This window comes from Papaver somniferum, chromosome 10 (assembly GCF_003573695.1).
Source record: "Papaver somniferum cultivar HN1 chromosome 10, ASM357369v1, whole genome shotgun sequence".
NCBI lineage: Eukaryota > Viridiplantae > Streptophyta > Magnoliopsida > Ranunculales > Papaveraceae > Papaver > Papaver somniferum.
The window spans coordinates 2,341,187-2,346,531 of NC_039367.1; positions in this window are offsets into that span (position 1 = coordinate 2,341,187).

The following is a 5,345-nucleotide window of genomic DNA, read 5'->3' on the forward strand; positions in this document are numbered from 1 at the left end:
ATAGAACAACCTATCTATTACGTCAGCAAGACCCTCAATTCTGCGGAAAGAAATTATACTAAGATTGAACAACTCATCCTCACACTGGTATGGGCTACTCAAAAACTGAGAAACCTACTTCCTAACTCACCTCGTCAGGGTCCCATGCAAAGCACCATTGGAAGCAGTCCTCAAAAGCACGGGAAAAGTGGGCCGAATAGCCAAATGGAACACCCATCTGGATCAATTCAACATCATTCATGAAATTCAACATTCTCGGAAGTCCCAAGTTCTGGCGGATTTCTTAGCAGACCTCCCCCTTGACAACGACGAAGATATTAAGGGAATACCAGAAGCCGAGGAAGAAAACAAGGATCCAATGGATATCCTCGAACCTGCGAGTCAAAGAAAATGGGAAGTCTTCGTCGACGGATCCAAAAATAAGGAAGGAGCAGGAATATGCATCGTCATTATCACCCCAACTGGAGAAAGGATTATACATGCACTTAGATTGGAATTCAAAGAGCATACCAACAACATTGTTGAATACGAAGCTGTCGTACACGCCCTCCGTATAATAATAGAGATGGGGGTAACTGATGTAAGGCTGACAAGTGATTCGCAGCTTGTCATACGGAAAATAGGGCTCGAGTATAATGTGTACGATGACACCCTCTCAGCTTACATGGCCTTGGTCCAAACATTGGCATCACAAATCCCGAACATTAAGTTCCGGCACTTATGCAGAAGGGACCTCAGGCACGCGGATGCCCTAGCATATATATCTTCCATGCTGAGGGATAAAAATGTCGAAACTATTAAAATAGCAAGGGTATACGAGCCTTCGATTGCATCTCAATTCTCCTTCGCTACCAATTAAGATACAGTGGAAGAAAATATCGAAGACCAGGTAGGAGAAGACATCCATAATGACTTTGACGAAGAGGATATTCTGTCAAGAGCAAATCAAGACGAAGACTTCAGCAACGAAGATGACTGGAGAGTGACAATCCATGCCTTTCTCGAAAAAGGAAGCTTACCTGCGGATCAGAAACAAGCTAGGAAGATACTCTCCAAAGTGGGAAGATATGATCTTCGGGATGGGGTCCTGTATAAGAAATCCTTCCTTGGACCATTACTACGTTGCTTGTCCCGGAAAGAGGGGCATCGAATTTTAAATGATATCCATTATGGTGACGCGGGGAATCATAGTGGCATGAGATCACTAGCTGACAAAGCAAAAACGCAAGGATATTACTGGCCGACAATGATACAGGATGCCGCGAGGATGTCCCAACGATGTGAAGAATGTCAGCGCTTCACAAAAAAGATCCACGCGCCGGCGACAATGTTAAACTCCGTAGATAGCCCGTGGCCATTTGCAAAATGGGGCGTAGACATCGTCGGGCCTTTTATCGAAGGATCAGGGAAAAGACGATTTTTGATAGTAGCCACGGACTACTTCAGTAAATGGGTGGAGGCTAATGCCTTGGCCAGGATCAGAGACGTGGATGTGTTTACTTTCATATTCCAGAACATCATTTGCAGATTTGGTATACCCGCTGAAATCGTATCTGATAATGGCAAGCAATTGCAGGGGAAAAATATAGACATGCTCTTCGATACTTTCAAAATAAGAAAGAACAAGTCCACCCCCATATACCGTCAAAGCAACGGACAAGCGGAAGCTACCAACAAGACCCTCGCCCTTATACTCAAAAAACAATTAGACGAGCATAAAGGAAGATGGTGCGAACAACTGCACAATGTGTTATGGGCATACAAGACAACACGAAGATCCGCCACCGGGGAATCCCCGTTTCTTCTAACTTATGGAGCTGAAGCAGTCATACCTACAGAAATCCTCATGCCAACCACGAAGACCGAAGCTTGGGAGAAAAACCTCACACCAGATATGATGTTAGAAAGGTTGGACGACTTGGAGGGAAGAAGGGAAGTCGCTTTACAAAAGATGGAAAATTATCAACGAAGACTAGCAAGGGAGTACAACAAAAAGGTAAAGCTACGGAATTTTGTAGAGGGGCAAGGTATGTCTTGAGAACAATCCCACGGTATCAGCAAGAAAAGAAATGGGGAAAATTATCACCCACGTGGGGAGGACCTTTTGTAATACACGACGTTGCGGGTAACGGTTCCTACTACCTTCGTAATCTAAAAGGCGAGGTCCTCCGACATCCTTGGAATGCTAAGTGGCTCAAACCATACTTCCCATAGGAGCAACGCAGACTTGAATCTGCTTGGAGTGTACCAGAAGAAGAAGGGAGCCTGACCGCTCCACATGTTTCTATCTCTGGAAGAGGAATTGCAGGCCTCAACTTATCAATCAAACAAGCTTTCAAATTATCAAGTCAGCGGAATCTATCGACAATATTGGGGAAAGTAGTTAATCTGCAATCTCTCAGGGCTCCCCCGTCAGTGTCCATAAGTGTAAGACCAGGGGGAAGGCACTCAGCAGAAAGAGATACCCAACCAATCTTAAGGCAACGGGTCGACGGAATGGGTGTGTAAATATTTTAATCCCATATCCTAGAACTCTGCCCCGGCCCCCACCGTCTGGGAATCCTCTGGCCAAGGATTCGCCAGCGGGGTGACAGGTCTCAAGACGATCACGAAGGTACCTTCCTTCAGTATCGCACTCAAACGCTTAAAAACTTTTGTTTTGTTTTTTCACAAATGCTTAAAATAAAAACAAACCAACATTGCAGGTATATCAAGAAAAGGATCCATTTCATAAAGGATGATTACAAAAAGTGCAAGGCCAATTCAAGAATACACATCAAAAATAAAAATAAAAATATTCCTTTTACAAGATATCAGCAAAAAATATTCCTGTTACATGATTACAAAAAGGGAAGGATAATGATGTCGCGGCCCCTACAAAATACTGTGGTCTCTGCCTAGATTGCTGCCCCATCGGCAGGATTATTCCGAAGACTTGAAGGGACGCTCCCACCAGAAGAGGGTCCCGAGGAGTCAGGCAAGGCAGAAGGAACTGTACGACGAGGATAGTTCTTCACGAGACCATGCTCGTTCTTTAGGCCAAGTTCTATCCTCTCCAGCATCTTGTTCGTCTCCTCAGCCAATTGACAATGAGCCTTGTGCTTAATAACTGTTGTCCGTTGTTGGGCTTGGGATGATAACGAAGATAGCCGATTCACTTCTCTAGAAGCAGCACCAACGGCCTCCTCGCGGGTTGCCGCTAAATTCTTGAAATGCTTGGTCTGTTCTTCCTGCTGCGCTAAGGAAGATTGAGCCTTTTCAAGTTTTTCATTTGTGACTCGAAGGTGTCCCTCGAGCTCTGAAAAAGACAACACCACGGAGTTAGCGCAAAAAAAAAACACGGTCACACTCGATGAAATAGGATTATACCTTCGACACAAGCCGAAGCCTCTTCATACTCATTAACAACCGCATCTCGCGCTTCATCAAGATGGTCATATTCCGCGGATAATTTCTTATAATCTAGCTGAAGGTTGGTGAGAGTAAATTGACAGGCATCTAATTCTACCTGCTTCATCGAGTCCGTGTGACGAAGATGGTTGACCTCTTTATTTATCTCTGAGACCCCTTTGCTAAGTCTGTACATACACATTTCGAGATTCCTCTCAGACTCAGCCTGACGAGCCACTTCAACGCGGGACGCGGCAAGGGCCTTGCTTAGAGCATGGGCTTCGGCACGGGCATAATCTCTTTCTCTGACAAGACAGAGCATATTATCCTTAACCCCTGAAATAGGAAGGGATCGAGCCTTCTGTAATTCTTCTTCCAGCAGCTGAATCCTAGACTCCAGCAAGGAAGTACGCTCACGGGCTTCACGCAGATTATCACGTGTCCACAACAGTGTGCCATTAAATAAAGCACGATCATGGTTGTACAGATTTTGCATGTCGACCATCTGAACATGCCTTGCGCGCCATACCTCAGCCCGAGCATCCCATTTCTTGGCTTCATTCTTAATTTTCTCAACCAGATCTCTAATACGAGATTTTTGCCGAGCTCTTTCGTTTCGAAGCCATATCAGCTCGGGGACGCCACCCACTGGAGATAGGGTGGGGAGACTCAGACAGAACAACTAAGAAATAGAGGAATAACGACATACTGCGAGGGAAAAAGAACCAAACCTGTGAAAGTTGAAACTTGGCTGCGATTTTGCTCTAACTCAGCGCGAACAGCAACAAGCTCGGAACGAAGACCGGCCTCTGCTTCACCCAGCTTCTCTTTCTCCTTGAGGCTTTTTCTCAGTTCTTCTATTTCGACCTCAGCCGCAGATAATTCCTTTTCTCTGTGACGAAGCTTAGCCTCGAGCTTCAGAGATTTCTCTTTGAAGAACTGATACAGCACGGGGTTACAGTGCTCACTCCTTATCATCTACACATCAAGATGACAAACATTATTTCACCGAAGCATTCGATTGTCACGAAAAAGTATGTACGAAAATTTACCTCCAAGACACGCTGCTGCGGAAAGACATATTGATACCCGTCGGCGATGGCCATCATATCTGCAACGGAAGTAGGAGGCTCCGTCACAAGGGTATCTTCGGGAAAACTCAAATTTTTGCCCCAGGCTTCAGATACCCGCGCCTTAGAAGACATCTCCATCATACGACGGGTATACGCAGTAGATTCCTTTTCCCCAGCAACAACAGGGGCGGGATGAGGGACAAATAGAAGATTCTTTTCCTTGAACCAATCCATGATGGCGTCCTCGCCCTCAGACGTCGGCGACTGTGGAAGATTATCAGCAGGCGCATCAATGACCGATTTCCTCTTCTCTGACACGGCCCCCTCAGCACAAAGGTCGACATGCTCCTCCGCGCCTACATGCGCAGCTTGCTCCTCCGCGCCACCATCTTCAACAGCAGCGTCTCCATTACCATCACCACCAAGAACATCCCAATTATCATTAGGGGAAAGTAAAGAGAAGTCCTCGGGAAAATCGAGGGCATCGTCAAAGAACTCCCCTGTGGAGTACATCCGATCAAAAGAAAATTCTTGAGAGGCGGGAAGGGTATCTGCGACATCACCAGCAGGGACAGAAATGTCCCCACTAACAACGACATCAGCCACCACGGCTTCGTTCCTTACTTCATCACCAACATGACCAACGAAGACCTCTTCTTCGACATTGGTAGGGGAAGTACCAGTACGTTCCTCCCCATCTGTAATCTCCTCATCCTCAGCAAACTCTTCGTTCACTGGACTAGTAACATCTTCTTGGGCCTCAGCCTCGCCCATCACAATAGTAGAAGACTGCTTCGGCTTAATCTTTTTCTTCTTCAACACCTGAAAAACAACACCACAAAAAGAATTATTTTCCCGTCAGGTGAATTTCTAAAAAAAAAA